Here is a 27,800-nt window from a genome sequence, read left to right on the forward strand (position 1 = left end):
TAAGATTTTTTGCAGGAAAACTTCTCTCTAAATGGGAAGGCCCTTATGTTATCGAGGAGGTCTATGGTTCCGGTGCCATAAAAATCAACAACTCCGAAGGCACAAGTCTGAAGGTGGTGAATGGTCAAAGGATCAAACATTATATCCCAGGTAACCCCATAAATGTTGAAGCTAATGTTATTGAAACCGTAACCCCGCAAGAATACATAAGGGACACTTTCCAGAATGTTTCTGGATTCGAAAAGGAATAGGTATGTGGTATGGTAAGTAAACCGACTCCAAAACAGTTATAATAGAAATATTTCTATGTTTCAGAATATTTAAGAAAATAGGAACATAAGAAGTAGTCCGGGAAGGACACGAGGCATCCATGAGGGTGGAGGGCACGCCCTACCCTCCTGGGCGCGCCCCCCTGCCTCATGGGCACCTCTTGTGCTCTCTGGACTCTGTTTTCTTGCATGATACTTCTTTTTGTTGGTAAAAATTCATTATATCCCGAAGGTTTTGACCACTGCACCACGACGAAATCCTCTGTTTTTTGTCTTGAGCTATTTCTATCCCAGATTAGAGCAATATGTCGTCCCAGGATTCAGAAGGAGAAAGCTATGTGGCCGATTACCTTGCGGACCCTAAGGTCTACGGGGACTTGGAGCATTATGGTTGGACCACTAAGGAAGAAGAAGACTACGAGCCTAAGGGAAAGGAGGAGACGAGCTCAGATGAAGATGAAGTCCCATTACCTCAACCTGGGGACATGCTTGTGGAGTTTAAAAAGTCAAGCCTCCCTGATAGAGCAAATAAACCTAAGATCGAGTTTATCCCTTTTCGTCTCTTGCAGGAGAACAAACAGGAACTATGCAAAAGGATATTAAGCCTTGAGCAGGAGATCGATGATCTAAGCGAGCAAAATTCTATCCTCAAGCACAAATTAAGGAAGAAACCTACATCATCAACAACTCCATCATCACCACCTCCGAAGAAGGAGACATAAACACATGGCTATGGGCACTCCCCTTGGCAACTGCCAAGATTGGGGGAGGTGCCCTGGTATCGTATCACCATCACACTCCTATCTTTACCGTTTTTCTTAGTTTGTTCCTTTTAGTAATATCTTGATCTAGTAGAATAAAGTTTTGGTATGATTTAGTTTTGATTTTTGCTTTATGATTCCTCTATGTAATCGATTCCATGAGCCATATAAAATAAAGATTGGTGTTGAGTCAAGGGCTTTGCTATCTTGCTATGATCTTGAGAAAATAAAAGAAAAAGAAAAATAAAAAGAAATAAAGAGATCATATGGATCTTATGGAGAGTAATGACTTTACATATTAAGAGTATGATGAATAAAAGTTGTTGAGATTTGGCAAACATAGTTTTGGTCATCGTTGCAATTAATAGGAAGTAATAAAGAAAGAGAGGTTTTCACATATAAATATACTATCTTGACATCTTTTATGATTGTGAGCACTCATTAAAATATGACATGCTAAAGAGTTGATCTTGGACAAGGAAGACAACGTAATGGGTTATGTTTTCTTATATCTGAAATAAAGTATATTTTCATGGATCATCCAACATGCTGAGCTTGCCTTTCCCTCTCATGCTAGCCAAATTCTTTGCACCAAGTAGAGATACTACTTGTGCTTCCAAATATCTTTAAACCCAGTTTTGCCATGAGAGTCCACCATACCTACCTATTGATTGAGTAAGATCCTTCAAGTAAGTTGTCATGTTGCATGCAATAAAAATTGCTCTCTAAATATGTATGACTTATTAGTGTGGAGAAAATAAACTTTATACGATCTTGTGATATGGAAGCAATAAAAGCGACGGACTGCATAATAAAGGTCCATATCACAAGTGGCAATATAGAGTGACGTTCTTTTGCATTAAGATTTCATGCACCCAACCATAAAAGCACATGACAACCTCTGCTTCCCTCTGCGAAGGGCCTATCTTTTATTCTTGTCTTATACATCAAGAGTCATGGTGATCTTCACCTTTCCTTTTTATATTTTATCCTTTGGCAAGCACATTGTGGTGGAAAGATCCTTATATATATATATATATATATATATATATATATATATACATATATATACATATATATATATATATAGACGGTCTATTCTGCTAATATTAGCAGAATAACTATTCTGCACACCACTTCGGCACTGCACGCTCAACAGAAGCGCACTGCATCATTTTGATGACGAGCACTGCAATAGAGACTAGTGAACTTCGTGTCGAAAAAAATTGCACGCGGTGTTTTCTCGGTACTGTTTTCGCTCTAATTTTTTAACCATTTATCGGAATAAGGCATGTAATATACCATTGAAAAGCTATGGATTAGGCGCAATTTCGACATGTTGAACACTTTTCGAGATTCCACACGGTTCAAGAGCAGTTTTGAAAATAGTGCGGTGGATGACGAGTGGCAGCGAGTGTTTTTTCGAGTTTTTTTTCTAAACCGCTTGTCGGAATGAAGCAAATGATACGCCGTTGGATAGATATCGTCGAGGCGCATCTTTTTCATATATAAATCTTTCTCTAATTCATTACGGTTTAAGAGCAGTTTCGAATTTACTAAATCGCGGAATTCTGTTTTTCAAATTTTCGGTACTGTTTTCGCTCCATTTTTTGAACCCTTTGTCGAAATGGGGCGTGTGATACGCCGTTGGAAAGCTACGGACAAGGCGCAACTTTCATATGTTGAAATGGTTTTGAAATTCCTTACGGTTTTTAGTTAATTTTGAAAATCGTGCGGCTGACTTCGAGAGGCAGCGGCTGTTTTTTTGCGAAATTTTTGCAAACCGCTGGTCGGAATGATTCAAGCAATACGCCGTTGGAAAAATATCGACGAGACGGAACTTTTTCATGTAGAACACACTCTCTAATTCTTTATGGGTTAAGAGCAGTTTCAAAATTAGTGAAAAGCGGACACTCTGTTTTTTCGCGACACCAAAATCGTCGTGGGACAGAAGAACACATTGCTTCAAACTGAAACCACACTGCAACAGACAGTCAAGTGCACTGCATCATTTCTTTTTGTCAGACGTAAACTTTCTCGCACAAGTTTTTGTTGTCTTTTTTTTTAACTTTTTTTGAACGACAGTGGACCGCAACACTCCCGAAAGTGAAACGCAACACTACCAAAAGTGAACCTCATGAGTTTTTGTTGTCCTTTTTTTTGTACTTACTAATTTTTTTATGCACGTTGACCAAGCGAGTGGACCACAGGGACTGACCGAGTGTACTACATCTAGTATAGAAGTGAGCTTCATTTTGAGATCTTTTTTGTTTTTTGTTTACCAAATGGCCAACAGAGGAGTTTTATAGCATACAAAATCTGCACTCTCCACCAGCCAATCCACGGTAATGAATTGCAATTTTTACAATGAACTAATGAAGTGCACTTTTCAACAACAACAAAATTGAGTAATGGGGCATCAGATAGAAGAACACACTTCTTCACACCGAAAACCACACTGCATCAAACTTTCAAGCGAGCTGCATAATTTCTTTTTGTGAGACGTTAATTTTCCCGGGCGAGGAAGTGCACTGCGCTTCACATCAGGCGTAAGTGAACCACGAGTGAGCTTCATCCAACATAAAATCACACTGCTTCATACGAAAAACCGCACTGCATACAAGGGTCAAGCGAGCTGCATGGATTCTTTTATCTTGTTTATAAAAAATTATGAACGAGTGAACTACATAGAGGACGGCAAGTGAACCCCAACACTCTTGAAAAGTGATCCACAACACTCTTGAGAGTGAACCTCATTACTTTCTTTTACTAGTTTAAATGTCTTTCAATAAACACAACATAAATTTTTAAAATACATTTTTCCAAGTGAAGTGTACTCCAAAGTCCTTCGAAGTCGACTTCTTTTAAGACCGGAGTGCACTGTAGTTTCCTCTTTCATTTTTTTTTGGTTAATGAAATATGCACTACGGGGACGACGCGAGTGGACGTTGTTTGCACGCTACACATTACACACAAGCATTCATCCACATCCATTTTTTACTCATTTCCTCTCTTCATTTTCTCAAACAACAAAGTGAACTTCTTTTTAAAGGAACATCGATGCTCTCTTCACCCTCGTTACAAGTGCAGAACAAATTACTTTTCCAAAAAAATGAAAAAGATGAATGTAGTGAACTTCCTAGTCGGTTTTTTCACAGAGCAAATGAAAAAGTTGTATATAGCTTTTTGCTGCCGCCAAGAAAGCTATCGGCAAGTCGACCAAGGCGTACAAGCCGCCAACCAAGAAGGCAGTCTTAGGCTTCTTCCGCAAGTGACCTCTTCTCTTCTTTTCTGTAGAAGACAACACATGCAAGCCTCCTATACTCTCTCAGGACCTCAATGTAAAAAAACCAAGGAAGAAAGTAAATACCTTATTACTAATTGGCCTCGCCTGCCCTGGCTCTGTACATTATTATGTATGTAGGAAGATATTCCTTACTTCATATCGTAAAGAATCTTTATGCTTTAGCAATGCACCACCACGCGAATTATTCCATCCATATATATGTATGTACTCAGTCAGATTCCTTGTCTGACCACCAAGCAACCGAAAAATGCCCACCAACGCTGCTATATCACACCTCATCCCCCTATGCCTTGGCCATCTTTCTGCATTCCTCAAACACCCAGACGCCATGATTTCTGCCCTCACACTTGTCTCCTTCCAGTCTCCCTCTCTCAACCCTAAACAGAGCCTCTTGTCCCGGCGACACAAGATAAGCGCCAAGTGGGGGGAAGAGCCAACAATGTTCGCCAAAGCCCATACGATCAATACCAGGGCCAAAAGCAACCAGCTGTGGTCTCAACAAAGCTTTCCATGGAGATGGAGTTAATGCCTTACCATCTTCCCCCCTAACAGATGTGATTCACGAGTTGTACTCCTCCCTCAATGACAAGGACATCGCACGGCTCATGGAGCTGATTGACCCTGACCGCACCGTCGAGCACACTTCTTATTACAAACCACTCAACTTCAAGGTTATTCTCTCATCTGCTCCAATATCTCTGCAACACCACCGTACTTCTCTATCCTGACAAGTGAACAGCAAGAAAGAGGTGGCTGAAGAAGTGAATCGCGCATCTATAACAAATAAACTACAGAAATTTTCAAAAAGTATTGCACAACCTGCTCTGGCGTACTGCACGGCTGGGCTCCGTTCGGAAAGCCACACGGGGAGGCAGCGCGCGGCTCCTGCAATGCCTCCATTCGGAGCACGGCCTGACTTTTGGCGCCCCTCAACAGAGCACCTCGCTGGTGGGGAGGGGATTCAGGGAGGCCACGGCGGGGTGGCGGGGGAGGACCCACGCCAGCAGCAGCGCCGGGCATCTGCGGGCGGCGCGTCTGGATCCACACCGGCAGCTTCACGAGGCGCCGCCGGATCCACGCCGGCAGCCGCATGGGGCTCCTGGTGGTGGCGTGCCCGGATCCGCGCCAGTATCCGCGCGAGGCGCCTGGTGCTATTGGGAGGCGCGCCTAGATTTGCCGAGAAGGAAGGGGCCGTTGGGGAGCCGCGCATGGGATTCACCGAGACGTGCTCTATGGGGGAGTGGCGAGTTGGATCCGTCAATGGAGGGAGTTGGACGGGCGCTGGGGCGGCACCGGCAGTGAAAGGTGGAGGGTAGGTGGGAGGAGGAAGAAGGTGGGAGGGAGGGGGTCGGGCCGGTGCAGGGCGCCAGCGCGGTGCCGGAGGAAGGAGGTGGTGTGGCGGGGACGAAGCGGCGGCGCTGAAGGAAGTAGGTGGTGCGGCGGGGCCCGGGCGGCGGCACCGGAGAAGGTGGAGGAGGGCACGGTTGTGGAGGAGGTGGGCGTACGACAGTGGGGGGATTGGGATTTGGTTAGTGAAGAGAGAGGGGCGATTGGTTTTTCGCGTGCTTGCGGTTCAGTTCGGTCTGCACACGCGATTAGATAGGGCGTGACGCAGTTCGTTTTTGTTAGCAGAATAAGCGTTTTGGTGTGCATAATAAGGTCTTAAGAGGTGTTATCATAATAGACCCACCCTATATATATATATATCCAATTGGATGTAAGTTAGCATGAACTATTATTGTTGACATTACCCTTGAGGTAAAAGGTTGGGAGGCAACACTATAAGCCCCTATCTTTCTCTGTGTCCGATTAAAACTTCATACCCATAAGAATTAAGTGAGTGTTAGCAATTGGGAAAGACTAAATGATAGTTGAGTATGTGGACTTGCTGAAAAGCTCTTATATTGACTCTTTCCGATGTTATGATAAGTTGCAATTGTTTCAATGACCGAGATTATAGTTTGTTAGTTTTCAATGAAGTTTCTGATTCATACTTGACATTGTGAATAGATTGTTACTTTAGCATAAGAAATCATATGACAATATTTATATATGTTGCTGTTATAAGAATGATCATGATTCCCTCATGTTCGTATTTTATTTTATCGACACCTCTATCTCTAAACATGTGGACATATTTTTTGATTTCGGCTTCCGCTTGAGGACAAGCGAGGTCTAAGCTTGGGGGAGTTGATACGTCCATTTTGCATCATGCTTTTATATCAATATTTATTGCATTATGGTCTGTAATTACACGTTATGTCACAATACTTATGCCTATTCTCTCTTATTTTACAAGGTTTACATGAAGAGGGAGAATGCGGGGAGTTGGAATTCTGGGCTGGAAAAGGAGCAAATATTAGAGACCTATTCTGCACAACATCAAAAGTCCTGAAACTCGACAAAAGTTATTTTTGGAATTAATAAAAAATATTGGACGAATAAAGTACCAGAGGGAGCCCACACCCTGGCCACGAGGGTGGGGGCGCGCCCTACCCCCCTAGGCGTGCCCCCTGCCTCGTGGACCCCCTGGTAGGCCTTCCGTGACCATCTTCTACTATATGAAGTCTTTTACCCTGGAAAAAATCATAAGCAAGCTTTCAGGATGAAACACCGCCGCCACGAGGCGGAACCTTGGCAGAACCAATCTAGGGCTCTGACGGAGTTGTTCTGTCGGGGAAACATCCCTCCGGGAGGGGGAAATCATCATCATCACCATTGATCCTCTCAGCAGGTGGGGGTCAATCTCCATCAACATCTTCACCGGCACCATCTCCTCTCAAACCCTAGTTCGTCTCTTGTATCCAATCTTTGTCTCAAAACCTTGATATGTCTCCGTCGTATCTATAATTTTTGATTGTTCCATGCCAATATTATTCAACTTCCATATACTTTTGGCAACTTTTTATACTATTTTTGGGACTAACATATTGATCCAGTGCCCAATGCCAGTTCCTGTTTGTTGCATGTTTTATGTTTCGCAGAAACCCAATATCAAACGAAGTCCAAACGGGATAAAAACAGACGGAGAATTATTTTGGAATATTTATGATTTTTGGGAAGTAAATCAACACGAGACGGTGCCCGAGGGAGCCACGAGATAGGGGGCGCGCCCCAGGGAGGCAGGCGCGCCTTGGACTCTCCTGGGCTCCCCGTAAAGCGGTTGACGCTCATCTTTTGCCGCAAGAAAGCTAATTTTATGAGAAAGATCTGGGAGAAAGATTCATCCCAATCGGAGTTACGGATCTCCGGATATAAAAGAAATAGTGAAGGGGCAGAATCTGGGAACGCAGAAACAGAGAGAGACAGAGAGATAGATCCAATCTCGGAGGGGCTCACGCCCCTCCCAAGCCATGGGAGCCAAGGACCAGAGGGGAAACCCTTCTCCCATCTAGGGAGAAGGTCAAGGAAGAAGAAGAAGAAGGGGGGCTCTCCCTCCCTTGCTTCCGGAGGCGCCGGAGCGCTGCCGGGGGCCATCATCATCACCGCGATCTTCACCAAAACCTACGCCATCTTCACCAACATCTCCATCACCTTACCCCATCTATATTCAGCGCTCCACTCTCCCGCAACCCTCTGTACCCTCTACTTGAACATGGTGCTTTATGCTTCATATTATTATCCAATGATGTGTTGCCATCCTATGATGTCTGAGTAGATTTTCGTTGTCCTACCGGTGATTGATGAATTGCTATGATTGGTTTGAGTTGCATATTTTATTATTGGTGCTGTCCTATTGTGCCCTCCATGTTGCGCAAGCGTGAGGGATTCTCGCTGTAGGGTTTGCAATATGTTCATGATTTGCTTATGGTGGGTGGCGTGAGTGACAGAAGCACAGACCTGAGTAAGTAGGTTGTTTGTGTATGGGATAAAGGGGACTTGATACTTTAATGCTATGGTTGGGTTTTACCTTAATGATCTTTAGTAGTTGCGGATGCTTGCTAGAGTTTCAATCATCAGTGCATATGATCCAAGAAGAAAAAGTATGTTAGCTTATGCCTCTCCCTCAAATAGAATTGCAATAGTGATTACCAGTCTAGTAAAGTAGTCAATTGCTTCGGGACAATATCACAACTCCTACCACCACTTTTCCACACTCGCTATATTTACTTTATTGCTTCTTTATCTAAACAGCCCCTAGTTTATATTTACGTGTTCTTTATTATCTTGCAAACCTATCCTATCACACCTACAAATTACTTCTAGTTTCATACTTGTTCTAGGTAAAGCGAACACTAAGCGTGCGTAGAGTCGTATCAGTGGCAGATAGGCTTGAGAGAATATTTGTTCTACCTTTAGCTCCTCGTTGGGTTCGACACTCTTACTTATCGAAAGAGGCTACAATTATCCCCTATACTTGTGGGTTATCAAGACCTTTTTCTGGCGCCGTTGCCGGGGAGTCATAGCGTGGGGTGAATATTCTCGTGTGTGCTTGTTTGCTTTATCACTAAGTAATTTTTATTTGTTGTTCTTAGTTGTTTTCTATCTTTAGTTATGGAGATGGAACACGAAATACCAAAAAAATTAGTTGTACCTGCTACACCAATGTTTGAATAACCACTCAAAATCTATCACACTGTTGAAGCTTTTTACTTGGATCATCTTCGATCCCTTTGTGCTTGTGCGGAAACCCTAGCTAGCTTAGTTGAGGGCAAATCTTTAGATGAGTATGCTTGTTATGTGCGACACCGTATATCTGAAAAAGGGAAACTTTTACTGGATCAAATTCATCGTTTGCAATGCTATGCTTGGACTTTATGTGAAATATATGATGTTACTTGTTCTAAAAACCCTAAGAAACACCTTCCCTACCAATGTGAGTTTATTGATAATGGAATTGTATCTTCGTATGCTAAGGGCGTTTATAATTACTATGATGTTCAACAAATCGAAGAATTTGTTACTTTTAAGGGTGCTTATGAAATTGCTTCTTTGATTGAAAAGTATGATGCTACTCTCTAGAAATCTGAAAATTTTGCCATACTTGAATATTGTTATGATAACTATGCTTCTAATGCCTATGTTAAACTATATATTGAGGACTTCTCCGCTGTCCAAGAAGAGACTAATATTTTGCAGGAGTCTATGGAAGAAGAAATTGATGAAACTGTGAGCTCATTGGATGAAAAATATGATGAGGAGAGCGAAGAACAAAAGGAGGAAGAGCGGATTAGCTACCCGTGCCCACCTTCTAATCAGAGTAACTCTTCAACTCATACATTGTTTAATTTCCCTTCGTGCTTACTGAAGGATGATTGCTATGATGATTACTATGATGATTGCTATGATGATTGTTATGGTCCCGTTGATTCTCTTGAAATATCCCCTTTTGATGATGCTTGCTATGCTTGTGGCCAAGATGCCAATATGAATTATGCTTATGCAGATGAACTTGTTGTAGTTCCTTATGTTAAACATGAAATTGTTGCTATTGCACTCACGCATGATAGTCCTATTATCCTTTTGTATTCTCCCGACTACACTATATCGGAGAAGTTTGTGCTTATTAAGGATTATATTGATGGGTTGCTTTTACTACTACACATGATGATTTTGATAGATGTGATATGCATGTGCTTGCTGCCCCTACTTGCAATTATTATGAGAGAGGAACTATAACTCCACCTCTCTATGTTTCCAATATGATAAAATTGCAAGAAACTGCTTATACTGTGCATTGGCCTTTACTTGGCGTGCATGCATTGTTCTTTTATGACATGCCGATGCATAGGAAGAGAGTTAGACTTCATTACTGCTTGATATATGTTACTTTGTGCTCACTACTAAATTACAAATCATTATTAATTAAAATTGGCTTTGATATACCTTGCAATCCGGGTGGATTCATTACTTGAGCACTATATGCCTAGCTTAATGGCTTTAAAGAAAGCGCTGTCAGGGAGACAACCCGTAAGTCTTATAGAGTCATTTATTTATGTTGAGTGCTTTTACATAGTTTAAAAACAAAAAAATAAAGAGGGGAACCCAAAAACTTTTCAAGAAGGAAAGTGAAAGTGAGAAAGACAAGCATTGTTGAAGTGGGAGCTAGCCTTGAACTTTGTTCATGCTCACGGAAACTTTGTGAATCTTAATTACATAAACTTTTCATCAAAAAAAAATTATCCCCTTGTACAATTCCATTGTATTATAAAAATAATGTGCTAAGGTTTGCCTTTAGGATGTTTACAATGCTTGTTGGTTTGTACGGTGCAGGACAGAAACTTTGGCTGTAGTGCGCGATTTTAATTTTTTTACTGGAACGTCAACTGGTACTGATTCTTTTTGAAATGTCTTTCTATACAAATTGTTTATTTTTCCTAATTTTTGTAGAATTTTTGGTGTACCAGAAGTATGGTGAATGTTCAGATTGCTACAGACTGTTCTGTTTTTGACATATTCTTTTTTTGATGCATAGTTTGCTTGTTTTGATGAAACTATCAATTTCTATCAGTGGATTAAGCCATGGAAAATTTATATTACATTAGACACAATGCAAAAACAAAATTTGAATTGGTTTGCAACAGTACCTAGAGTAGTGATTTGCTTTATTATTCAAACAGATCTTACCGAGTTTTCTGTTGAAGTTTTGTGTGGATGAAGTGTTTGATCGAGGAGGTCTCGATATGAGGAAAAGGAAGAGAGGCAAGAGCTCAAGCTTGGGGATGTCCAAGGCACCCCAAGTAAATATTCAAGGAGACTCAAGCATATAAGCTTGGGGATGCCCCGGAAGGCATCCCCTCTTTCTCCAACAAGTATCAGTATGTTTTCGTATTCGTTTCGTTCATGCGATATGTGCAAGTCTTGGAGCGTCTTTTACATTTAGTTTTCAATTTTGTTTTATGCACCATGCTGGTATGAGATAGTCCTTGGTTGATTTATAGAATGCTCATTGCACTTCACTTATATCTTTTGAGTATGGCTTTATAGAATGCTTCATGTGCTTCACTTATATCATTTGAAGTTTGGATTGCCTGTTTCTCTTCACATAGAAAATCGCCATTTGTAGAATGCTCTTTTGCTTCACTTATAATTGTTAGAGCTTGGGCATATCTTTTGTAGAAAGAATTAAACTCTCTTGCTTCACTTATATCTATTTAGAGAGATGACATGAATTGGTCATTCACATGGTTAGTCATAAAATCCTACATAAAATTTGTAGATCACTGAATATGATATGTTTGATTCCTTGCAACAGTTTTGCGATATAAAGGTGGTGATATTAGAGTCGTGCTAGTGGGGTAATTGTGAAATTGACAAATACTTGTGTTGAGGTTTGCAAGTCCCGTAGCATGCACGTATGTTAACCATTGTGTGACAAATTTGAAGCATGGGGTGTTCTTTGATTACTTTCCTTATGAGTAGAGGTCGGGATCGCGCGATGGTTAACTCCTACCAACCCTTCTGTCGGAGTAATTGGCGACGGGTATCCCAAAAACGGAAAGACGATATTCCAAGACATCGGGGCTAACAAAGCCCCTCAGTCCGACTGCCCGGCCGCTTCTGCCGACTCTCCGTCCGACTGCTCTGCCCAGCCGGCTGCCGACTGCAGCCCGAAGCGACATCGACAAGACGATCGTACCCGAGCACTATTCACGTGTCATCTCAGCCATCATGTATAGTGTCACTTGTCCCCTGGCACTATTTATGAAGTGACCCAGGGGACAAGGATGACATGCACCATGTCTTACCCATGCCCACTACCAAGCTTACATCCTAAGCTACCCTCTCCTATATAAAGGGGCATACATCCATCCATCCAGGGGGTGGACTCACTCTCACACACACTCACGCATGAGCTCACACACATCCATTCGGCCACTAGAGCCGGCCATACGCATGCATATACCAGATCAGATGCACTTGGCACTGATGTCAGATACAGCTCCAGGAGCACTCTATACCAGATATGCTAGATACACTCAGACATGCAGCAGTAGGAGTATTATCTCTCCGGAGAGCTCCGAAGCTGGGTGAACCACCGCGTGCTACTCGCATACCCGCTCGCGGGCCTATCAGCGGCAGTCTTACCCTCACACTAAGCACTTGTGGCATCTGTCGACTCGCAAGCCCCCCGTGAGAATACCACGACAGTTGGCGCCCACCGTGGTGTGGTACTACTACTTTGCTACCACGCTGCTGCTGGTTCCGCACTCCGGGCGGGACCCTTTTTTCTTCATCGCCTCCGCCGTGGCGTCGCGCCATCTCCCTGGTAGCGCTCGGGGGCTCGACATCGACCCGCCCCCGGAGTGGCCGCGAGGGGTTGCGCGTCTTCGCCATCGGCCTCGCTATCTTCGTCATCACCACCGCAATGCCGGCCGTCCGTCCGCGCGCGCGCCGCGCGCGGGGCCTTGCTTCGGTCGGCCATGTTCATCCACGCGTCGCTCGTGTCTGCTCCCCTCCGCGTTGTGCCTTGCTCTGGCTGAAACACGCGTTCGCTCCTCCATATATGGACCATGCGAGCTAGCTAGACGCGAGTCATACATGGCTCAAACCATTGGGCATACACATCCCAGATAATGCATATACAAAGTCAGATATTGCCTGTACACTACACAGACAATGGACATACAATGGCTCGGTCTATAGCTAGCACGCTCGGCCTCGACGCGCCGCTCCCTCCGCCGGGCGTTAGCTGCGGTTCCGCGCCCGCCGCAGCTCCGCTCTGCTACCTCCTTCTCACGCATGCTCGCGGATGCTGCGTCCGCGCGTAGCCCCGCGGCCGTGGCAAAACGAGCAGCGCCGGCGCCGCGCACTTAGCTCCCCCGCCTCCGTGCTCCTCCTGAGCAGCTGCTGGCCACGGGCACCAATGCATCCGCGCGCCCCCGTGCCAGGCCGCCCCGGCCCTCCCCCGCAGCGAGCTTCTCCCGCGCTGGCCGCCTCCGGCCTGGGCTGGCTCCGTGCCTGGCGCCGTCCCGGCCCTCTCGCCGTCCGGCTGCGCCGTGGCCGTCGCCCACCGCAGCTCTGCCGGGGGCGCCCCTGCCCGTCGCCACTCCATCGACCGCGCCTCGCTCCCCCATCACCGTCCCGTGCTGGAGCGCCGTCTCCCCTCCAGCGGTCGCGCGCCTTAGCGCCGCGGCTCCACCTCGCCTCGCTCCCCCGCAGCGGCGCCGGCTCCGACTGCGCCTGCTCCACCACCATCACCATCCCGGCCTCCCCCGAGCCTGGCCGCGTCAGGCTCCTGCGCGCCGACTCCCGCGACCCGCCCGGGCCGGAGTCCCGCTACCCGGCCGCTCGCCGGGTCGGCCTCCCGCTCCGGCCGCCTCTGCGCCGGCGTCCCGCGTCGCGCCAGGCCGCGCTGTGGCCTCGCTCGGCCGTCCTTCCGGCCCGTCGCGTTTGCCCCTCCGCCCGGCGTCGCGCCTGGCCGCCTCCCTCGGCCGGCTTGGCTCCACCAGCGGCTGGGTCCTCCGCCCCGGCTGGCCTGCCTCCTCGCGCGCCGGCGGGCCCTCTGCTGCTCTCCTCCGCGGCCCTCCCCGGGCCGGCTCCGCGTCTCCCCGGCTGGACCCGGCCTCCCGCACCTCGGCCGCCTCCACACACGCAGCCGGCCTGCCGGCCCTTCCGCGCCCGGACGTTGTTGCGCCGTCTCCGCCCGCCCCTGTATCGGGTCCCCGTCATCGGCTGGCCGGCTTGCCGCATGCCGGCTCCGGCTCCGCCCTTGGCCGAGTCGCGTGTGCTGACTCCGCCTTCGCCCTTGGCCGGGTCGCGTGAGCCGGCTCCGCCCCCAACCCTGCCGCCGGCTTCGCCTCCGCCCGGGGCCTGGTGCTCCGACCCGGCCCCGGCGTCCCGCGCCTCCACGCACTTGCCAGCTCGACCCCGCTGCGCCCGCCGGCTCCGGGTCCCCTGCGTCGCGGCCGGGTCGCGCTCGCCGGCTCCGGCTCTGCCCGTGGCCGGCTCCGGCTTCCCCCGCGGACGGGTCCGCGCTCCCGTCGGCTCCAGCATCCCCGCGGCCGGGTCGCCGCCAACCGGCCCCGCACAAGCGCGCTGGCTCCCCCCTTCGACTGGCTGCAGCCCACTCTGAAGAAAAGAACAGAGAAGAAAAGAAGTGCCCAAGCCGGCTGAAAAAAAAAAGAAGAAGGGAGGATCTGGCTCTGCAAACTGCAGTCCAGCCGACTTCTCTGGTCAACAGCCCGCGTTGCCGCTCGGCCGGCTGTTTCGTCTGCCCGCTTCGCTCCCTGGCCGACCGACGAGCCGGTCCGGCTGCGCACAGCCGGCTGACGAGAAAAAGAGAGAAGACAAAGTAGTTGCCGGGAGATCCGGCCCGACTGCTCAGCAGTCGGCCCGAATCTCGGGGGCTACACCCAGCGGGTGCGCTGACGCGCCCCCGCGAGAGAGAAGACAAAGTAGTCGCCGGGAGATCCGGCCCGACTGCTCAGCAGTTGGCCCGAATCTCGGGGGCTACACCCAGCGGGTGCGCTGACGCGCCCCCGCAAGAGAGAAGACAAAGTAGTTGCCGGGAGCTCCGGGCCGACTGCTCAGTAGTCGGCCCGAATCTCGGGGGCTACACCCAGCGGGTGCACTGACGCGCCCCCACGAGAGAGAAGACAAAGTAGTCGCCAGGAGATCCGGCCCGACTGCTCAGCAGTCGGCCCGAATCTCGGGGGCTACACCCAGTGGGTGCGCTGGTGCGTCCCCACGAAAGATTGCAAGAAACAAAACAAGAGACAAGAGAAGAGTTTTGTCCGGCTGCCAACAGCCGGCAGAATAGAAGAAAGAAGAAAAAGGGTGTTGCAAGACGCCTCGCCGCCTGGCTGGTCGAGCCTGACCGGCCAGGACCCCCTTCGAGCACCCGGGGGCTCGAAGGCTACACCCAGCTGGTGCGCCGGTGCACTCCGCGAGCGACGAGCCGCGCCGGCTGCCTTCGGCAAACTCCGCATCGGCTACACGAAAATAAATTTGAGCTCCTCACCCGCATATTTTTGCATCACGCAAGCACGGATAACCCCGAGCGTTGCTCGGGGGCTATCTCTGCATTTTTATTGCAGTTGCACCACTGTTCGCCCCGGTGCCAGCAAGAGTTGGCCCGGGGGCTGGCCGCTTGGCCTGAGACATTAAATCTGCAGACGGCTTAGTAGCGTGCGCGGTACCAAAGGCCCACTCTCAGTCACAGACCGTAGAGCGGCTGTCCGGCTGGCAAAAGTGAACGCTGGAGGCCACCCACGCGAAAAACGTCCCGAAAGAAAAACGCTTCGGGCGACCCAACCATTTCCTTTATGAGTATCTGCTCAGTTAAATCTGCTCCCAGACTCTGAGTACTGTACACTCCGCTTCACGGCCCACTCTCAGCAACAGACCGCAGAGCGGCTGTCCGACGAGCGAGAGCACAAGCCAAAAAGCGGAGGGAACACAAAAAAGATTAAGGGGGCTCGGACGAAACCGAGTCGGCACCCTCCGCATAAAACTTGCAAATGCTAAAAGCAAACATATGATATATCTGCGTGGACTAACTTTGTCTTTTTCATGATCATTTCCATGAACACTCGCCAAAAAAAACCTCCGCCCAACTTTGCCAAGTTGCCCGGAGGCTTGGGGGCTACTGTCGGAGTAATTGGCGACGGGTATCCCGAAGACGGCAAGACGATATTTCAAGACATCGGGGCTAGCAAAGCCCCTTAGTCCGACTGCCCGGCTGCTTCTGCCGACTCTCCATCCGACTGCTCTACCCAGCCGGCTGCCGACTGCAGCCCAAAGAGACATCGACAAGACACCGACGGGACGATCGTACCCGAGCACTATTCACGTGTCATCTCAGCCATCATGTATAGTGTCACTTGTCCCCTGGCACTATTTATGAAGTGACCCAGGGGACAAGGATGACATGCACCATGCCTTACCCATGCCCACTACCAAGCTTACATCCTAAGCTACCCTCTCCTATGTAAAGGGGCACACATCCATCCATCCAGGGGATGGACTCACTCTCACACACACTCACGCATGAGCTCACACACATCCATTCGGCCACTAGAGCCGGCCATACGCATGCATATACCAGATCAGATGCACTTGGCACTGATGTCAGATACAGCTCCAGGAGCACTCTGTACCAGATATACCAAATACACTCAGACATGCAGCAGTAGGAGTATTATCTCTCCGGAGAGATCCGAAACTGGGTAAACCACCGCGTGCTACTCGCATACCCGCTCCCGGGCCTATCAGCAGCAGTCTTACCCTCACACTAAGCCCTTGTGGCATCAGTCGACTCGCAAGCCCCCCGTGAGAATACCACGACACCTTCCGCTAGGATCATGCGTAGTAGTACTTTGCTTCGAGGGCAAGTAGACTTTTGCAATAAGTATATGAGTTCTTTATGACTAATGTGAGTCCATGGATTATACGCACTCTTACCCTTCCGCAATTTGCTAGCCTCTACACGGTACCATGCATTGCCCTTTCTCACCTCGAGAGTTGGTGCAAACTTCGCCGGTGCATCCAAACCCCGTGATATGATACGCTCTATCACACATAAGCCTCCTTATATCTTCCTCAAAACAACCACCATACCTACCTATCATGGCATTTCCATAGCCATTCCGAGATATATTGCCATGCAACTTCCATCATCATCATATACATGACTTGAGCATTCATTGTCATATTGCTTTGCATGATCGTAAGATAGCTAGCATGATGTTTTCATGGCTTGTCTGTTTGATGTCATTGCTACGCTAGATCATTGCACATCCCGGTACACCGCGGGAGGCATTCATATAGAGTCATATCTTCTAGATATCGAGTTGTAATATTGAGTTGTAAGTAAATAAAAGTGTGATGATCATCATTATTAGAGCATTGCCCCAGTGAGGAAAGGATGAAGGAAGCAATGATTCCCCCACAAGTCGGTATGAGACTCCGGACTTTATGAAAAATAAAAGAGGCCAAAGAAGCCCACCAAAAAAATAAAAATATATAAAAAAAGAAATTATAAAAATGAGAGAAAAAGAGAGAAGGGGCAATGCTATCCTTTTACCACACTTGTGCTATAGAGTAGCACCATGTTCTTCATATAGAGAGTCTCTTGAATTATCACTTTCATATACTAGTGGGAATTTTCATTATAAAACTTGGCTTGTATATTCTGATGATGGGCTTCCTCAAACGCCCGAGGTCTTCATGAGCAAGCAAGTTGGATGCACAACCACTTAGTTTCCAGTTTGAGCTTTCATACACTTATAGCTCTTAGTGCATCTGTTGCATGGCAATCCCTACTCCTCGCATTGACATCAATTGATGGGCATCTCCATAGCCCGTTGATTAGCTGCGTCGATGTGAGACTTTCTCCCTTTTTGTCTTCTCCACACAACCTCCATCATCATACTCTACTCCACCCATAGTGCTATGTCCATGGCTTGCGCTCATTTATTGCGTGAGTGTTGAAAAGGCTTAAGCGCGTTAAAAAGTATGAACCAATTGCTTGGCTGAAACCCGGGTTCTGCATGATGGGAGCATTTTGTGTGACGAAAATGAAGCATGGCCAAACTATATGATTTTGTAGGGATAAGCTTTCTTTGGCTATGTTATTTTGATAAGACATAATTGCTTTATTAGTATGCTTGAAGTATTGTTGTTTTTATGTCAAATGATAGACTATTGCTTTGAATCACTCGTGTCTTAATATTCATGCCATGATTAGATTACATGATCAAGATTATGCTAGGTAGCATTTCACATCAAAAATTATCTTTTTTATCATTACCTACTCGAGGACGAGCAGGAATTAAGCTTGGGGATGTTGATACGTCTCCGTCATATCTATAATTTTTGATTGTTCCATGCCAATATTATTCAACTTTCATATACTTTTGGCAACTTTTTATACTATTTTTGGGACTAACATATTGATCCAGTGCCCAGTGCCAGTTCCTGTTTGTTGCATGTTTTATGTTTCGCACAAACCCAATATCAAACGGAGTCCAAACAGGATAAAAAGGACGAAGAATTATTTTGGAATATTTATGATTTTTGGGAAGTAAAATCAACGCAAGACGGTGCCCGAGAGAGCCACGAGACAGGGGGACACGCCCTAGGGAGGCAGGCGTGCCCTGGACTCTCTTGGGCTCCCCGTAAGGTGGTTGACGCTCTTCTTTTGCCGAAATAAGCTAATTTTATAAGAAAGATCTGGGTGAAAGATTCACCCCAATCGGAGTTACGGATCTCCGGATATAAAAGAAACGGTGAAGGGGCAGAATTTGGGAACGCAGAAACAAAGAGAGACAGAGAGATAGATCCAATCTCGGAGGGGCTCTCGCCCCTCCCAAGCCATGGGAGCCAAGGACCAGAGGGGAAACCCTTCTCCCATCTAGGGAGAAGGTCAAGGAAGAAGAAGAAGAAGGGGGGCTCTCTCCCCCTTGCTTCCGGTGGCGCCGGAGCGCTGCCGGGGGCCATCATCATCACCGCAATCTTCACCAACACCTCCGCCATCTTCACCAACATCTCCATCACCTTCCCCCATCTATATTCAGCGGTCCACTCTCCTGCAAACCTCTGTACCCTCTACTTGAACATGGTGCTTTATGCTTCATATTATTATCCAATGATGTGTTGCCATCCTATGATGTCTGAGTAGATTTTCGTTGTCCTACCGGTGATTGATGAATTGCTATGATTAGTTTGAGTTGCATATTTTATTATTGGTGCTGTCCTATTGTGCCCTCCGTGTCGCTCAAGCGTGAGGGATTCCCACTGTAGGGTTTGCAATATGTTCATGATTTGCTTATGGTGGGTGGCGTGAGTGACAGAAGCACAGACCCGAGTAAGTAGGTTGTTTGCGTATGGGATAAAGGGGACTTGATACTTTAATGCTATGGTTGGGTTTTACCTTAATGATCTTTGGTAGTTGCGGATGCTTGCTAGAGTTCCAATCATAAGTGCATATGATCCAAGAAGAGAAAGTATGTTAGCTTATGCCTCTCCCTCAAATAGAATTGCAATAGTGATTACCAGTCTAGTAAAGTAGTCAATTGCTTAGGGACAATTTCACAACTCCTACCGCCACTTTTCCACACTCGCTATATTTACTTTATTGCTTCTTTATCTAAACAGCCCCTAGTTTATATTTACGTGTTCTTTATTATCTTGCAAACATATCCTATCACACCTACAAAGTACTTCTAGTTTCATACTTGTTCTAGGTAAAGCGAACACTAAGCGTGCGTAGAGTCGTATCGATGGCAGATAGGACTTGAGAGAATATTTCTTCTACCTTTAGCTCCTCGTTGGGTTCGACACTCTTACTTATCAAAATAGGCTACAATTATCCCCTATACTTGTGGGTTATCAAACCTCAGATTGGTACCTGTGGGTAGCTAGTAGTGTTGAGTACTCCTTGTAGTTGATGCTAGTTGGTTTATTTGGTGGAAGATCATATGTTCAGATCCCTTATGCATATTAATACCCCTCTGATTATGAACATGAACATGATTTGTGAGTAGTTACGTTTGTTCCTGAGGACATGGGAGAAGTCTTGCTATAAGTAGTCATGTGAATTTGGTATTCGTTCGATATTTTGATGCAATGTATGTTGTCTCTCCTCTAGTGGTGTTATGTGAATGTCGACTACATGACACTTCGCCATTGTTTGGTCTTAGAGGAAGGCATTGGGAAGTAATAAGTAGATGATGGGTTGCTAGAGTGACAGAAGCTTAAACCCTAGTTTATGTGTTGCTTCGTAAGGGGCTGATTTGGATCCATATGTTTCATGCTATGGTTAGGTTTATCTTAATACTTCTTTTGTAGTTGCGGATGCTTGCAATAGGGTTAATCATAAGTGGGATGCTTGTCCAATAAAGGGCAGTACCCAAGCACCGGTCCACCCACATATCAAATTATCAAAGTAACGAACGTGAATCATATGAGCGTGATGAAAACTAGCTTGATGATAATTCCCATGTGCCCTCGGGAGTGCTTTTTTCTATACAAGAACTTGTCCAGGCTTGTCCTTTGCTATAAAAAGGATTGGGTCACCTTGCTGCACCTTATTTACTTTTGTTACTTGTTACCCGTTACGAATTACCTTATCACAAAACTACATGTTACCAATAATTTCAGTGCTTGCAGAGAATACCTTACTGAAAACCGCTTGTCATTTCCTTCTGTTCCTTGTTGGGTTCGACACTCTTACTTATTGAAAGGACTACGATAGATCCCCTACACTTGTGGGTCATCACCCTACACCATAAATTGAAGGCTACTCAGAGTTAGTGCATGACTTTTGTCGTTTGAGAGCAACCCACCTCCGAAGCCTTTGAGAGAGAGAGAGAGAGAGAGATCCTTGCGACAACAAAGCCCAAAACACCCAGAGCCAAAGAGTGTTAGGCATCACTGAAGTCTTTCTGTCTGCGTGACCTGAAGACTTGTTACACTTGAGGATTGTGTATCCTCCAGCCGGCTAGGCATCACGTTCTGAGGATCCAAGAGTCATTGTGGATCAAGGGTGAACGGAGTCTGTGAAGGTTTGCAAGTCTACCTTGAAGACTTACTAGAGTGATTGGGCGAGGACTGGGTGTCCTTAGATCAAGGGGAATAAGGTGAAGACGTGGTCTTCCGAGTTCAATATCAGCCTCCCTAACTAGACGTACAGTTGTCACAGCAACTGGAACTGGTCTACCAAATCCTTGTCTTCACCAAGCTATTGGTTCAATCCCCCACCTCCATTACATTTTAGTTTGTCTTCATGAAGTCATTTCTTGCTTGCCTGATCTATTTGACTTCACTGTGTGAAGACTACTACCTGTTTGGCTTCATTATGTCTTCCTTTCGATATGTTCTACCTAGCTGCTATTAGTCTTCATGCTCTCATTATATTTCTTACTTGACTATGGCATGTCTAGTGTAGTCTTTCTTCTGATGCATATCATATAGGTTCATATTAATTGTTTGTCTTCAAAGACCTCCTGTTTTGAAGACTTTCAAAAAAATCACCTATTCACCCCCTCTAGTCGCTAACTAGCACTTTCAATTGGTATCAGAGCCTGGTGCTCCCTTGTTTTGTGTGATTCGGTTTAACCACCTGGAGTTTTAGCTATGTCAACTGCTGGGATAATGAAGGTCTCTGCTGCATGCCCCGTCTTTGATGGCACTGATTACCCCTACTGGAAGAATAAGATGCGCATGCATCTTGAAGCCATTGACATTGACCTTTGGTACATCATCAAGACTGGCGTTCCCAAGGTCAGTGAAGGTGTCACCACTGCTGATGTCAAGAGTTTCACACAACTGGACTCAACCGCCAAGAACATCATCTGTGGTCATCTGACCAAAGGACAGTATGGCTGAGTAAGTGCTCTGGAAACTGCAAAGCTAGTATGGGACTAGCTTTCCAAGGTCAAGGAAGGCGTCTCAACTCAGAGAGACTCAAGGATTGATGTACTTTGCAATCTCTTCAACCGCTTCAAGAGAAACGACAATGAAAATGCCAAGCTCACGTTCGATTGCCTCACCGACATCACCAATTGATACTGCTTGCCATTGATAGTACTTGCCACATCATCAATAGAGTTTGTCTTCATAAGTTCTTCAAGAAGACATCCTATGAACTCCTGACTGGTAAGAAACCAAATGTTAGCTATTTCAAGTCTTCGGTGCCAGGTGCTGGATCAAGGATCCACATCACACTTCTAAATTTGCACCTAAAGCACATGAAGGATTTATGCTTGGTTACAGAAAGGATTCGCACACCTAAAGAGTCTTCAACCTCTTTCACTATAAATTGGTTGAAACTGTAGATGTGCGGTTCGATGAGACTAACGGCTCGCAAAGAGAGCAACTGCCAAATGTTCTAGATGAAGCTTCTCCTTGAGAATCTATCAAGCTAATGGGTATTGGATAAATCATACCCACCGAGGAACATGCTGAAGAGGAAATCATCATCTCAGCACCTAATCAACATGAAGACAATGCTCAGCCTGAAGACAATGCTGAACATGAAGATACCAATCAGGAAGAGCAAAGTCTTGGCCCAACTCATCCTCGTGTGGCCAATGAAGTTCAAATTGAGAAGATTCTCGATAGAATCAATGCACCTGGTCCTCTTACTCGATCAAGAGTTATGCAACTAGCAAATTTATGTGGACACTTTGCATTTGTCTCAATATCTGAACCCAAGAAAGTTGGTGAAGCCTTCATGGAACCTGAATGGATTCAAGCTATGCAAGAAGAGCTACAACAATTTGAGCTGAACAATGTTTGGGAGCTAGTCAAACATCTTGATCCTCGCAAGCACAATATTATTGGCACTAAATGGATCTATCGCAACAAGCAAGATGAACATGGTCAAGTTGTCAAAAACAAAGCTCATCTCATTCCCCAAGCTATACACAAGGGGGAGGAATTGACTTCGATGAAACGTTTGCTCCTGTGGCTAGACTTGAAGCCATTCATGTACTGCTAGCCTATGATAACCGCAACAACATTCTTCTGTATGAAATGGATGTGAAGAGTGCCTTCCTCAATGGCAAAATTTAATAAGAAGTGTATATAGTTCAGCCACCTGGTTTTGAAAATCCAAAGCATCCTGATATGGTCTACAAACTCAACAAGGCACTATATGGCCTCAAACAAGCACCTCGCGCTTGGTATGACACACTCAAAGACTTCCTGAAGAGCAAATGCTTCAAACCTGGTTCTCTAGATCCCACTCTCTTCACGAAGACATATGATGGAGAATGGTTTGTATGCCAAATCTATGTGGATGACATTATCTTCGGCTGCACCGATAAGAGATACAGTGATGAGTTTGGGCATATGATGCAAGAGCAATATCATATGTCCATGATGGGAGAGCTGAAGTTCTTTCTTGGTTTTCAAATTCGTCAATAGAGAAATGGCATCTTCATATCACAAGAAAAATACCTCAAAGATTGCATGAAGAAGCTTGGAATGCAAGACTACAAAGGGTACACGATGCCAATGCCAACCAAAGGCCAATTGGGCCATGACGACAATGGTAAAGAGTTCAATCAAAAGGTATACCACTCCATGATTGGTTCTTTATTGTATTTATGTGCATCTAGGCGAGATATAATGCTTAGCGTTTGCATGTGTGCCCGATTCCAAGAGGCACCAAAGGAATCGCATCACCTTGCGGTGAAGCGAATACTTTGATATTTGGCTCACACCCCAACGCTAGGATTATGGTATCCAAAGGGCTCAGAGTTTGATCTAGTTGGATTCTCATATGCTGATTATGCTGGTGACAAAGTTGATCGCAAGTCCACACCAGGCACATGTCACTTTCTTGAACGATATCTTGTCTATTGGTCTTCAAAGAAGCAGAACTATGTATCACTCTCCACTTCTGAATCTGAATACATTGCTGCTGGATCTTGCTGCGCTCAGATTCTCTGGATGAAGCAAACCCTCAAGCATTATGGCATCAACATGAAGCATGTGCCCCTCTACTACGACAATGAAAGCGCCATCAAGATTGCTCACAATCCAGTTCAGCACTCGAAGACAAAGCACATTTAGATTCGTCATCACTTTCTCAGAGATCATGTGTTGAAGGAAGACATTGATATCATTCACGTCAACACTGAAGAGCAATTGGCAGATATCTTCATGAAGCCCTTGGATGAGAAAGGGTTTCGCAAGCTGCGGTGTGAGCTAAGTATCTTAGAATCCTCAAATGTCCTGTGAATGGACACACATCCTAACGCTTATGCATATTGATGACTTAGGTGTGCAACACACAAAGTAACGTATGTCTTCAATTCATGAAGACATACCCTCTAAGTGTGAATACATTAATGCCGAATTTGACTTCGGAGCGCCACGATAATTGTGTGCCGTGTCTGTGTCTAATACTTCCTATACGTGGGTAACGCCGCCACCAACCTTTCTTGAGGATTTTTATTTGGTGTCCTGATTGCATCATCTTCATAATTGGTTTGTTTTCAACATTGGTTTATCTTCCAGGTTTATCTTCGTAATGCTATTTTGGTCTTCACTGATATATATATATATATATATATATATATATATATATATATATATATATCTGTGTGTGTGTGTGTGTGTGTGTGTGTGTGTGTGTGTTTGTGTGTGTGTGTGTGTGTGTGTATTTTGTACTCTACAGCATTCACTTATAGCTATGTCCTCAAGTTGCCATTTTCCGCGCTAAGTGAATGTGATCGGACCCTAACCCTTTCTGTGCTTATCCCTCAAACTCTCTATGTATCTTCATATGCATTCTATTGACACGTGTCGAATGTCTTCACTGTATCCTTGTCAGCTGAAGATACAGAGACACACATTTAAAACTGTTTTATTATCTCTATCCTTTTTGCCCGAATATCGGAGAAGCGGGAACGTCCACACGACAAACCAGGCGCGCGTGGGGTCGTGGCTCAACCTTCAATAAGTTGCATGCTTGCCACGTGTCCTTCAGATGTGAACCGCCAGGGGCACCTGAGTAATTACACTGCGCTGTCCCTCTACCTTATAAATACTCCACCTCCGCGGTCATTATTTCTTCTCCCCTCGCCGTCTCACTCGAACCCTAGCGCCATCGCTAGCATCAGTCGTCACTGGAGATGAAGCGCTTAGCTGTTGTGACTGCTCCAACGTCGTCTTCTTGCCGGCCGCAGACATCGTCTTCTCTGCCGCCGCCGTAGGTGTCTTCCGCCGCTGAGTTAGGGTGCGGGAGATCAGACTGCTCGGCCTCCATCTTTCTCATCTAGCAGTTCATCATGTGGTAAATAAGAACTCACTTTTACCATTTATTTGATCCATTGAAATCTTCACATCTTACAAAAGTTGTTCTTACACTTCAAAATCTAGATCCTTCCTTTTCTGCATCTCATAACCTGCAAGTACATTCACTCGTGCATCACAACTAGTTAGATTCCTCACATGTACTTATTCATGGATTCGTACAAATTTGGAACCAACTCACATCGACAAGTGAACATCTTCGCACTATGAGGTCTATGTCTTCAAACTGATTTATCTTCAAAATCTTCTGAGAATGCACATGACCTCTTCCCCTTCCCTCGCATCTCTAATGTTGTCACATGTACTGATACGTCTCCAACGTATATATAATTTATGAAGTATTCATGCTATTATATTGTCATTCTTGGATGTTTTACAATCATTATATAGCAACTTTATATCAATTTTTGGGACTAACCTCTTGACCTAGTGCCCTGTGCCAGTTGCTGGTTTTTGCTGTTTTTTACATCGCAGGAAATCAATATCAAATGGAGTCCAAACACCGCGAAACTTTTTGTGGATTTTTGATGGACCAGAACACTTCCAATGGGCCAGAGCAGCACCTGGGGGTGCCCCAAGGGGAGCACAACCCACCAGGGCCTGCCTGGGGGCCCAGGCGCGCCCAGATGGGTTGTGCCCACCTCGATGGCCTCCCGCACCCCCTCTTTGCCCTATAAATTCCCAAATATTCCAAAAACCCTCGGGGGGTAAACCTAGATCAGAAATTCTACTGCCGCAAGTCTCTATAGCCACCGAAAACCAATCGGGAGCCCGTTCCGGCACCCTGCCGGAGGGGGAGATCATCATCGGTGGCCTTCTTTATCATCACGACGGCCACCACGATGAGGAGGGAGTAGTCCACCCTCGGGGCTGAGGGTTTGTATCAGTAGCTATGTGTTTAATATCTCTCTCTCTCTCACTCGTGTTCTTGAGATGTCACAGTCTTGATGTATTGCGGGCTTTGTTAATATAGTCGGGTCATATGGTGTTTTCCCCTCTTTATCTTGTTGTGGTGAATTGAGTTTTCCCTTTGAGATTTCATTGCTATCGGATTGAATACTTTTATGGATTTGAGATCACTTGATATATGTCTTGCATATGAATACCTGTGGTGACGACGGGGTATTATTTTGATTCGCTTGATATATGTTTTGGCACTCAACTCGCGGATTCCCGAGGTGACATTGGGGTAATCTATGCATAGGGGTTGATGCATGTTCTTGTCTTTGTTTCTCCGGTAGAAATCTTGGGGCACTCTTTGAGGTTCTTTGTGTTGGATTGAGTATTATGAATCGGAATTTGTTTTGGTGTTATTTTAGTACGAACTCTTGGATAGATCAATCAGAAAGAATAGCTTCGAGGTGGTTTAGTACCCTACAAACAATTTATTCTTATGTTCTCCGCTAGATAAGAACTTTGGAGTGATTCTTCATCGCACGTGAGGGGTGGTTATATGATCCAATTATATTAGCATTGTTGAGAGATTGCACTAGCAAAAGTACGGACCCTAGGCCTCATTTTCAAGCATTGCAATACCGTTTGTGCTCACTTTTGTTACTTGCTACCTTGCTGTTTTTTATTGTTCTTATTACAAAAATCAATATATACTATCATTACTACACTTTTATCACCATCTCTTTGCCAAACTAGTGCACCTATACATTTTTCCATTGTATTGGGTGTGTTGGGGACACAAGCGATTTCTTGTATTTGGTTGCAGGGTTGTTTGAGAGAGACCACCTTCATCCTACGCCTCCCACAGATTGATAAACCTTAGGTCATCCACTTGAGGGAAAGTTTCTACTGTCCTACAAAACTATGCGCTTGGAGGCCCAACACGAGTCTACAAGAATAAAGTTGCATAGTAGACATCGGGTACATGTCCGTGGGAGAATCCCTTGGTTCTCGGAGTCTACATTCATTTGCAGAGTTCTTACAGCATCACATTGAATCACCTGAAGCCAGCTCCTGTCTGACTAGCCGACTGAAGCCAAACACAATTGTGAAGCCTTTCAGTCTGAAACCAATGGTAGGAGGCAAATCTGCAAACAAGGGCAGTAGGCAGCGCCGGGACAACACTACTCTCGACTTGCCACCAGATCTATATGAAATATACAAATCAGATCCAGATGAAACCTACACTCAGCACAAATACAGAGTCCAATGGATTCGCAGGCATTGGGCAGAGGAATGGTTTCAGTCTCACTTTGTCACTCCAGAGTATGCAAAGAAGAGTATTGTGACGCCACCATAGGCCGATATTGTGTACAGGAAGCTTATTCCCAGGACCAAGGCCAAAGCCATTGCAAAAGGCTTCTATCCTTGCATGGTCAGGGGACCTCGGCCTCAAGATGCCGACCCATCAAGTCTTCAATGGTGTCCTGACGATGAACTGTTTGAAGCCAATTACCAGTTTGCAAAGGTTTTAGCAGCACAAAACAAGAAGGAACTTGGGATTGACTTCAACCCAGGTCCAGCTACTCCAAGGCCGGATGGCAGTCGTGAAGCCGAGTCAAACCTCATTGGCCCCTTTGAGGACTTCGATTCATACTTTGCACATTGTGCCACTCAATGGACCACTATTGAAGATGCTATTGAGGAAGAGGAACATGCTGACGTTCCAGAGCCCCCGAAGCCAAAGAAGAAGGCAAAGGCTTCAAAATCTTCTGTCGTCCAAAAGCTTCAAGTGTGAAGCCATTGAAATCTGCACTGCCTAAATCCAGTGTGCACTCTGAGGACTTGTCTCGCATCTCT

Source organism: Triticum aestivum, chromosome 3B (assembly GCF_018294505.1).
Source record: "Triticum aestivum cultivar Chinese Spring chromosome 3B, IWGSC CS RefSeq v2.1, whole genome shotgun sequence".
NCBI classification, from domain to species: Eukaryota; Viridiplantae; Streptophyta; class Magnoliopsida; order Poales; family Poaceae; genus Triticum; species Triticum aestivum.